The following is an 11,309-nucleotide window of genomic DNA, read 5'->3' as shown; positions in this document are numbered from 1 at the left end:
AGTTTGGCCCTGATGTGAGTTCGTAAAGACTTATTTGGTTGTATGAGATTTGGCACTTGTTTCCCATCTTGGGTATGAATATGTAAAGACTTTGTTTAAAGGAGGGGGGAATGCTTCCAGTCACCATGTTCTATTTATATTTTAATGGTGATACAAAATTCACATATTTATAGATTACGATGAAGCATTTTTTTGCATGCATGTACATTGAGTAGTATTCGGATCAGTGTAAGAATAACATTTGTTATTTCTTTGTGGTGATCACATTCAAATGCCATTCCTGCAGCTTCTTTGAAACAAACAGTGTATCATCCTTGTGTTATTGAACTTTCTCTGTGTGATGAAGTATCTGAGAAAATTAAATTAAAAGAGACAGAACAGCTTTATTTTAGCCAGTACCTTTAGCTTTCAGTAAGTGGTCAACTTTTCTTTGGGACCTATGAGAAGGTAGGGCACCATGGTGTACAGTGTATTCTGGGAACTATCATGACGGGTTTGCTGAAGACTACCGGCCTGGTGGGATTGGCTGTGTGAAACACTCCACACACGAGGCCAACAGTATTGTATACAAAGAGTCCTACTCTTCTGAGGCACTTCTCTAAACATGCCATCTATAAAGTACACAGAACAGTTCACCAGTGGGAAGCCGGATCTGGTCCAAGTAGAACCATGCGAATGGGGGACAGCTGTTTTTCCATTGGTCAAGAGAGCAGGTGCTCTCAGGAGCGCCTATGTTTCTATGGTACAGAAATCATCTCTGCTTTGCACTATCTACACTTTGGAAAGCTTATGATCTCAAGGCTGAGGCATCACTAAAAAGTGGGAAGGGCAGCAGGGGCAGCAGCAGTAGCAGTACCAGTAGCAAGCCGCTGCTGCTGTCACAGCCTCCATTACCACAAAAGCAAGGAATTCAGACCCTAAAACTGATCCAACAAAGTACCATTTCTACAAGTAGGGACCTCAAAGTGGAGCCGTCTTGAGCGATGTTACCATTGTGAAGGAAGGTTGGGTCCAGAAGAAGGGAGATTATAGAGAAAAAAAAATTGGAGGCCAAGATATTTCCTTTTGAAGACAAACAGCTCATTCATAGGCTCCAAAGAGAAACTTTGAAGTGGGGACCTGCCTTTTCCCCTCAGCAGCTTTTCAGTGGCAAAATGGCAGTTGATGAAAACAGAACGACCAAAGCCAAGTACATTTATTATCAGATGCCCTCAGCGGCCCATTGTTATAGAAAGAACACTTCATGTGGAGACACCAGAAGACAGAGAAGAGTGGACAGAAGCTATCCAAGCTGTAGCAGACTGACCAACTGCAGAGGCAAGGAGAGGAGAGAGTGAGATGTAGTCCAACATCACAAATTGATAAAATAGGAGAGGAAGAGATGGATGCCTCTACAACCCACCATAAAAGAAAGACAATGAATGATTTGGACTATTTGAAACTTCTAGGTAAAGGCACTTCGGGGAAGGTTATTTTGGTTCGGGAGAAGGCGAATGGAAAATACCGTGCTATAAAGATTCTAAAGAAAGAAGTCACTATTACCAAGGATGAAATGGCATGCACTGTTACTGAGAGCAGAATACTAAAGAACACCAGACATCTGTTCTTAACACCCTTGAAATATTCCTTCCAGACAAAGGACTGTTTGTGTTTTGTGATGGAATTGACAGATTAAAAAATAGCTAAAAACAAGCAATTCAGATAAGATAGACCCGTAGATGGTCTTCTAAAACCACAGGGATTTACAGACTATGGCAGTTAAAGATTGTATTATCTTATGGGTTTTTTTGACATGAGACAGGTTTGATCCTAGCAGCACCCCTTCTACCCCAAAGATCATTAAAGGCTTCATATGTGGCAAGCTAGCCATTGGGTGAGAAAATGCTCTTGTGTTAATTACAGAAACAATACTGTCCAAACAGGACAAACTGGATGCAGGAAAGTTGACTGCCAAGCTTTGTAAGGACAAGGTAGGCAAGTTCTTTGTAACTCCCTCTTCACAGAAAAGTCTGTCAAATATTCTGAGCAAGAAGGCTGAAGACGATGCTCCAACATTATGGCAAAATTTTTGAGGGATTCTCCAGGCAGATAAATATCTCTGTCATTTCTACACTTTTGGAAGCTGCTTGCCTGCGCTTCTACAATATTTAGTTAATATTTGTTCCTTTTTAAGTCTCTAATGGGCTTATAGTCTCACAGTTAAACTTAAATTGTCTAAGATGATAGAAATTGATAGTAGAATACTTTATCCAAGGATTGCCAAAAATACAAATGTTAAGTCTTACTGAATAATTTCCATAATTGTTATAGTGCATATAGTTTGTTATTATAAGAAAAGGAGCTTTTTATTAGACTAAAGGTGGGAAATGGAGGCATAAGATTATTATGTAGTTTAAATTCTGATTTCCTAGTTTAAACTCTGATTTCCTGTCTAAATATTGTGTTAACTCTGCTACCCAATTGTCATCCTGATAATGTCAATAAAGCAGCTTACAGCCAATTGATGAGCAGGGGAGAGAATAGGGCTGGACTTCCTGTCAGCCAGGAAAGGAGGAGTTAGGAGGAGAAGCAGTGATTCAGCCATGGGTAGAGGTCCAAGGGAAATCAGAAAGAAGGGTCTGTGCCAGGGAAAGCATCAAAACATGAGTGTCACTGGGATGTTGGCTAGGAGTAAGACGAAATAGCATAGAGGGTTAAGAACAGAATCAAACTGCTCAAGATTGTGTTGTGAAGCCTTGTATTATAAAAGAGTCTCAATTATTTGTGTGATAGTGTAAGGCCCCCTCTCTTAGCCAGCCTGGGAATGTGACCCAGGCAAGCTTGGGAAAATGACCTAAAAAGAATTGAAGGCCAGCTCAGCTTTAGTTTCTGAGATCAAGGTGGCCGACCGAGATAAACAATTTCAACTAAGGTAAACAATTACCATCTGGAGATTCTCTGAAAACTCCCAAACACCCCTCGCTGCAATAACCAATAACATTTAGACAAGCACCCTTAGCGACCACCAGAGCCAATCCTGGCATAGGGCACGTAGCCTCTCCTAACCTTTGCAGTTTTAGCTTTTAAAAAGTTTGTAACAGTGACTTCGGGGGTGCCTCCCTCACTCCCTGAGTGAGTGCCGAGGGCCCTGACGCGCGTCAGCAATAAACCTTGTGTCTTTGCATCAACACTGTGGTTCTCAGGTGGCCTCTCGCGACGACCCCCCACTCGAGTGGACTCAAGGGTCCAATATTGTGGGGGCTCGTCCGGGATTTGGAGGCCTCCTTAAGGCCACCGACCCCCACTTGTTACAAGGTTTCAACAATGGCCGCAACTGACTTCTGAGACTGTGAGTTACTCTCGCTTTGTTTGTACTCTCTATAGGAGCTCCGTGAACAAGCTCTTCTTTTGTTTGTGCTCTGCGGGCTGCTGTGGGCTTCGCTAGCTTCCCTTTCTGTCTGTGAGAGCTCTTGCGAGCTCTTTTCTGTTTGTTCTCTTTTCTGGTCGGTGAGCCACTTTCGGTGCTTCTGTAACGCGCACATCTGTATATCTGTATTGGACAAAAAGAGGGGGCAGACATGCCTAGACCTTTCTCCCCTTCGCCCTGGAAAATGCTCTGATGGTTGTGTAAAAGACATTGGTTTTCTCAATCTAAATCTAAATGGCAAAACTTAAGTTTTGCCATCCGATCTGATTTCTGTTTTGTGGCGCCGATATTTTACTGATAGGTTTTGGTTTCATTTGTCTGCTCGTCTCTGTCCTGCCTCTCTGTCTTTCTCTCTCTTAACTGTACTGACATAAGACAAACTGTGACGACCCCCTTGACTCTGACTCTCAACCATTTCAAGGATGTTCAAGCTCGTACACATAACTTGTCTGTAAATGTCCACAGAGAACGTTGACAGGGCTTCTGTGCCTCAGAGTGGCCAACCTTCAACGTGAGATGGCCTAGAGACAGGACATTTAACCTTACTACAGGTTAAAGATGTGGTTTGTAGACCTGGCTCCCATGGCCACCCAGACCAGGTCCCATATATAATCACATAAAAATCCCTGGTCCGAGACCCACCACAGTGGCTCAAGGCTTTCCTGCTGGGCCCCCTGCCAACTTCCCTCTTCCCAGTTACAGCTTCCGAAACTCCTGAGACACCTGGAAAACGCCCAGAAGTTCACCCAAAGCCCGTGCTGCCTGACAACGAACAACAAGATCTCCTACTACTAGACCTGCCTCCTCCACCTTACCCTACGCCTCTAAGTTCTCCCTCTGACCATAACTCCTCTCTCCCTACCCCATCCACATCCACCCACACACCATCTCCAGCCCCTTCAGCTGCTTCTCTTATACCTTTCCCCCGACCCTCTTCAGATTCCTTCCTGCCCCCTCCTTCTCCTCCCCGCCTGCGTAGCCGACGGGACCGAAATCCAGGCCAACAGGGATGGTTTGAGAGATGGTTTAATACCTCCCCCTGGTTGACCACCCTCATATCCACCCTCCTTGGCCCCCTCCTGATCCTCCTCTTACTTCTAACTTTTGGGCCCTGTATCTTTAACCGGCTTCTTGCCTTTATTCGAAATCGTCTCAATATAACTCAGGCCCTGATCTTAACTCAACAGTACCAAGCCCTCAAAAGTAGAGACAAGCCTTAAGATTAAGGCCAGTTAAAAAACCCCAAGAGGGGAATTGTGTGTATGAGAGAGAGAGAGAGAGAGAGAGAGAGAGAGAGAGAGAGAGAGAGAGAGAGAGAGAGAGATTCAATAGCAATACTATGCTAACATGCTAGTGTCTTTGGGATAAAGTTGCAGGTTCCCGAGATGTCCCAGAAGGCCTGCAAGCCTGAGGAACTGTGCTGTGCAGCTTACCCAGTCCACCTGAAAAAGCCTCTCTTGTTCTGAGGTGAATGGAAATACCCAGGTCTTCCTTGAAGAGAAAATTGGAAGCAGGCAACTAAACAAATGGCCTACAACCTGCTTTCACGAGGCAGAAGTCTCTACTTTGAAAGGAGAGCAAATCTGTCCTGTACATGCAGAAGCCGGCAAACAAGCAGTAAGTCTTCTCCACATCTAGTTTACAGAAGCCCAGAGAAACACAGCAAACTTCCACAGAGGAAGGAAAAATTATGAGTGAGAGCAGCAGCTGGGGGTGACCAAACAGGATACCAAGATTGGGAGGCTCACATGATTATAAAACATCCCCTCTGGTGCTTTCCATACGAATACAAACCACGTTTTTAAGGTGGGACCTAGAGACCCAGAGCAAAGTGGTGTTGCAGACTTGGGAAGGAACCCAGTCGAACAGCTGGAACTGAACAGCTGGAACTGCACACCAAGCAAGACGTGGAGAGCGCCAAGCAAACAAAGAGTGCAGCAGAGGAGATAGGGACAGTGTCAGGTCCCAAAGGACCCTGGGACTGGCTTCTTCCATGGCTTCTCCCAGCACTTCTCACCTCTTACCCTCACCCCCCACCCCACCCTGCCACACACACCCTGCTGAACCTCTACAACCCAGGGGGCTGGGGTTCTGCTCCCATTCATCCACCTTCTGATTTCTATATAACTTAGCCATGCTTTGTTGGCCCTCTTGGCTGTCTTTCCTTTCCTCATTCTCTCTCAGTTACCATCATCTCTTTTCATGGCCTGACTCATTCTGGACTCTTCCTGATGCCTTTGCCTGTATTCTCCCTCATGTCTACCATAAAAAAAAAAACCCTTTTCTTTAACCATACCTTAGGGAGGTCATGTCCTCATTCTCATTCAGGCAGAATGGAATGTGGCTCAGGAGTTATGTGAGACTAGAAAGAGAGAAACCAGTAAAAAATATAGAGGATGGATATGGGAGTGGGGTATTATGTATGGAATTGGAATTTCAGAGGGGGCAGATGGCAAACGGGCTTTGTCTTCAGTGATAACACTAGCAAACACCCCCAACTGACACAGTATACTACTTCATGAATGTAAAACTCCTAATTAGCCTCTAAAACTCAGATAAAATTTACATAAAGAAATAGCATCTTAGAAATACTGAAAACAAGAGGCGAAGACCAAAGCCTTGACAGCAGCCAGCCAGCCAGTTTGAGGAAGGTTTTCCTGCAGCAGCAAGCACAGAAAGCTAGGCTCTCACAGCCATTGCTACACAGAGTCAGCTCTGCCAGTGCTGAAATGAAGGGTGGTGGTGGGGTTGGGGGGGCAATAATTTTCAGGTGACAGTGACATGAGCCACACACAAAACAACACTAACAATTTCTTAGCTCTTTCACGAAGAATGAAAGTCACCCTAGAAGAGGCCTGGGATGGGAGAAGAAACAGGACATCAAGGCGGCATAAGTGGTGGGCGGATTCATGGCCCTGAAAAACTGGCAAGGTGGTGAGAATTTGTCAAGTAGCCCAAGTCAATCCTTCAGTATAATAGAGAAGGTATTGATTATCATAGATAATAAATAGTTGCTGTCATTTATAGCATCATTCCTAAAATAATGGGAAAGGACCATGTACCTTACAAAGCAAAATAGGAACAGAAAGAAGATGTCTGACATACCACACCCACAGAGACAATGCATCACTCCCATCCCTTCATGAACTGCAATAGCGACTCCCCCTTGCTTGTGAAGTTTGGAAGAGGTAGAAAAAAGGCCATCCTAGGAGGGAAAACATATAAGTTCATCCAGCAAGGTTCAGAGGTACCATTCAAAAAGTCATTTTTGATCCTGTGTGACCTTGACATGGTGAAACAAGGGTCATTCTTTATTTCTACAATTTACAAAAAAAAAAAAAAAAAAAAAAAATCTGCACCCTTACTAGGAAAAAAGTTTTAAACAACTCCGTAGCTGAGCAATAGTCCTGAAAACTCTCAGGCATAGAGAGACTGAGGGAAGCAGGCCAACTACTTGAATGCAGTGTCCCAAGTGACATCCTGGATAGAGAAAGACACAGGCAAAAATGATAAAACGAAAATAAGAACCTTGCCTTATGGTTAATGTATCATAGCATCTCATTACTTGAGTTAGCAACGTGGGGGGGGGGGGGGATCTCTCTGTTCCAGGCCTTAAGTGCTGCAATGTCATTTCCTAGTTTGGGGGTTGGTAGAATCGTTCCGACAGGCAATGAGAGACTGAAATTTTCCCAGGTGTCTAAAAAGGAAAAGGGCACTTTTTAGTGCCAGCAGGAGAGCTTCCCTCCTGGAGGGAGATTGAACACGGTTCTGACTGACTTTCAGACTTACCTAGAGCTGGAAGCATACACAGTGATGTCTCAAGGGTGGTTGATGGTGGCCCAAGCCAGGACTTAGTTATGCATACCTCTCACCCACTACTTGAACCTAAATGTTATGTCAGCACCCCAAAGACAGACATGGAAAGGGGGGGTGGAGGGTTCTCTTTGTTTGTTCTTCCCAGTGAGGCCAGTGCTGTAGTTTGCTTTGTATTGCTGTGATAAAGAACACACAGAGGAAAGGGCTTGTTTGGCCTACTGTTCCACATCATAAAGGAGAGATTTTTTTTTTTGCTATGAAAAGAGCTCAAGGCAGAAATCTGGAGTCAGGAGCCGAAACAGAAACCATGCAGGGTTTCTGCTTGCTGGTTGACATTCATGGCTTACATGGTGAGCTTTCTTGTACCACCTAGGACTACCTGCCCATGGATGGTACCACCCAGTGAGCTGGGCCCTCTGACAGCAACATTACTCAAGAAAAAGCCATACAGACTTGCCTACAGGCCAATGTGCTGGAGGCATTTTTCCCAAGGGTGGTTTCCTCTTCTCAGATGCCTCTTGCTCGTGTCAAGTTGACAAAATAAAAACTAGCCAGCAGAGTCAAATGGAATAAATCTTTCTCTACTTCCATTCTTGTTTATGTCTTTAATTGACATATTGGGGATGGTGGCCAAGCATCGCTTGTTAGGGCTGCTGGAGAGCCATGACTGTGATTCAAACAGTAGCAGCAGGTATTAGGGCTGGCTGGGTAACTGTGGTGTGTGCTGAGTTTCTATGTCCTGGAGGAAAAAACTGGACAGAGACACGTGGAAAGCAGCAGTTGTGCAAATGGTTTAATAGAGAAAGGTAGACTTTTAAGAGGCGTGCACAACTGAGCAGCCCTAGTCGAGGTGCAGACCTGCCCATTTTTGTGTGGGCTACAGTCCTTCCTACTGGTCTGAACTGGTCTGGTCTGAAAAACGTCTTAAAAACTATGTAAAACCTTTCTGGAGAAACGCAGTTTCCCCTTTGCTTGGCTCCAAGCATCAGCCTTTTCCTTTCCCAGAGTGAGATTCTGGGAAATACAATTCCTGGAGGTCCATTGTTTCAAGGGCCTGATAGCCAAAGGGAGGGGCTCCTTAGGGAATCATCTCTCCTGCCCAGAAGGCTAGGATTTCCACCTTCCTCTTTGCCAGCATGCTTTTCTTGTGTGCTAATTTCACACTCTGCATAAAGCTTTCCTGGAACACATTCTCCATCCTACTTCACCACCTCATTAAAAGCCCTAGTAACATTGTTAATACATCCAAAAAGCCTCACGTGACCATCTGAATGATGGAGGGCAGACACAGAGGTGGACATTGAAAGGCTATTGAGAGGCTAAGGTATCCCTAGATAACCCAGGAATGTGCATCTGTAACATTCCAACTCTCCACAAATCAGAAAGTTACAGTTGGTTAGTTAGCCTCATAGAATCCTTAATGTAGGTATGGATTTTTCTGGGCCCTGAAGTTCATAAAATGTGAGTAATAGTTATAATGTATATGGAAACTTCCTATGTGACACTCTTATTTTTCCTGTAAACCTAAAAATTACTACAAAATAAGAAATTATTTTTTAAAAAAACAGTGATTGTGAGCCAATTAAAAATAAGAATTATGAACCATTCTGATGTAGTGTGGCTTTATCTGGTAGGTCACAAAATGGACATTCAACGATCGTCTCATTACAATGTTGGAGTAGAGATAATCTTGGCTGGGGTAGTCATGAGAAAAGAATAGTTAGGATGCGTTCCAAGCTAGAACAATGGCAGTGGCCATGTAGTTACTAACACTGCCCAGTAAGAAGGGGAATCAGATCTTTGCCTTCTCTGCCTCAGTAGCAAATGATCCTGAGAGATGCTAGAGTACATAGGAAGTGAATTTCCTCGGGGATGATGCTGTCATCCATTTAGTGGGGAGAAATGTGTGGTGCTATAACTCTCTGGAGGCCACTGACCCTGTCATTTACCCTTTAGCCCTGCTTCCATATGTAAGCCCAATAAACTCAGTAGTTCATCACATTGGACTTCTGCAAGATCCTTTGGTCTGATATCAGTGTCCTGTTTGGAGTGAACAGAAGTTCCCAGGCTACCAGGAAAAGTTGACATAATATTATAATACAAAAGACCCATGTTAGGTCCAAAGTGTGCCTCCAAAATGGCAGTGCTGGTGACAATGTCCTAAAAAGAGAGACACTGATCAGATAACTGGGCAAACGGAAGCCCAAATGTAGCATTCTTCAGGACTCTCAAAAGGCATGTTTTTCTTTACCGAGAACTTCCCTTAACCCACTTGGAAAGGTCAAGGGCATCTAGTTCCCAGTTACTCTGAGCAAACTCTATTAGCCCGAAGAATCTGGCCCTGCCTGACTGTCATAAAATCCACTCGGTTTTCTACCATTTTGCTTCCCTCTGTACCCTGAGATATATAGCCCTGGCCATTTGATCTCCAATAAAACTTTCTTTCTATCCATAGAGAGGGCCAGTTTGGTGGTTTCACTGCACCCTCCTTTATATTTGGTGGGGAAAACAGAAAAGACCTTCCCCCAGAAGGAAAAAACTCTGTCCCTCCAAAGAAGGGACACAAAGGAGCAACAAATGACACCACCTGGAGCTTGCTTCCAGTGTGGCAACACTGGTCATTGGTCAGAGGACTTCACTTCACCTTGACTGCCACCAAGACCTTGTCCAAACCGTGGACAAGTAGAACACTGGGGAGGCAAATACCCCTCTTTGCCTCACCAAAGTAGGCCAGTCTCCCAAGCTCCTCCTCCACAGAAAAATCTTTGGATCTTCTGGGCCTGGCTGCCAAAGATTTGACACTGACTTTGGACCATGGCCCCAAGAACCACAGAAATGCCTAGGACGCCTGTCCAGGTTCTAGGTAAGTCTCCATCATTTTTAATAAATTCAAGAGCTGCTTGGTCTATACTTTTTGCTTACCCTGGTAAAAATTATTGTGGTGGTATAACTAGGTATGGCTCCCATAGACTCATGTGTTTGCATGCTTGGCCCACAGGGAGTGGCACTATTAGGCGGTATGACGTTGTTGGAGGAAGTGTGTCAGTGTATAAGTGGACTTTGATCTCATATATATACTCAAGCTACACCTGGTGTGGCACAGTCTCCTTCTTCTGCCTGAGGATCAGGGTGTAGAACTCTCAGCTCCTCCACCACCACATCTGCAATCTGCAATCTGCCTCGCTTCTCACCATGATAATAATGGACTGACCCCCTGAATCTGTAAGCCAGCCCCAATTAAATGCTCTTCTTTATAAGAGATGCCTTGGTCATGGTGTCTCTTCAGAGCAACGAAACAATGATTGTTCTCAGATACTTGTGGTGGGTGTTAATGCTCCATGGTTCCAGGCTCTTTGTTCCTTCTGGGGCCCCCTGATCATTCACTCCTTCCTTATTATGTCTGGTTGCCAACCCCTTTATTGAACAGTGACACCACAGCTAAATTATACTTGTGGTTTCATCCAACTCCCTCTGGGATTTCCTCTCTCCTTCCAGCCTCTGAGGGACCTCCTTGTCCACCAGCTGCAACTAATGCTTCACCCTATCCTCTTCAAATTCCCTCATTAACCCCAAAGTATGGAATACTCCTTTTGTTCTTTGGCCCTATATCATAACCCCTCCCCATTAAGATCCTACTCCAGGACCATTGTAACCCCTGTTGCTCTCAGTACCCTATCTCTTTAAACCATAGATAGACAAGGCCCAAAGCCAATCCCACAGCCCATTCTTTATAAAGGCACTCTCAAGCCCACTCTTTGTCCTATTACTATTCTATCTTGCCTGCTCCAAGCCTGATGGTCCCTCCCACTTCCAACCACCAAGGAAGGGATTCTCTCTTCCAGTGGCCCGGTGGGGCACCCCAGAACCTGGATTCTCAGCAGCTAAGGGTCCCCTAACTGAACCTCTAGGTCCTCACTTCTCTAAGTAAATTAACTAAGCTTCTCCCTCCCTTCTTCCCTCTCTCTCTCTCTCTCTCTCTCTCTCTCTCTCTCTCTTTCTCTCTCTCTCCCACCCTCCATCCTTCCCTCCTCTGAGAGGCACTTCTGTATGCTATATGTCCTTGCTCTGGCTGTCTCTCATCTTACCA

At 44.8% G+C, this 11,309-nt stretch overlaps 1 pseudogene; it reads left to right on the top strand.

The window, feature by feature from the left end:
• The first annotated feature begins 604 nt into the window (after nt 1–604).
• LOC127205523 (RAC-gamma serine/threonine-protein kinase-like) lies at nt 605–3,317 on the top strand (annotated as a pseudogene).
• The last annotated feature ends 7,992 nt before the right edge of the window (nt 3,318–11,309 follow it).

The sequence above is a fragment of the Acomys russatus genome, chromosome 22, assembly GCF_903995435.1.
Source record: "Acomys russatus chromosome 22, mAcoRus1.1, whole genome shotgun sequence".
Taxonomy (NCBI): Eukaryota; Metazoa; Chordata; class Mammalia; order Rodentia; family Muridae; genus Acomys; species Acomys russatus.
Note: the sequence above shows the minus strand (reverse complement) of the source record. Positions and strands in the feature narration are given on the sequence as shown.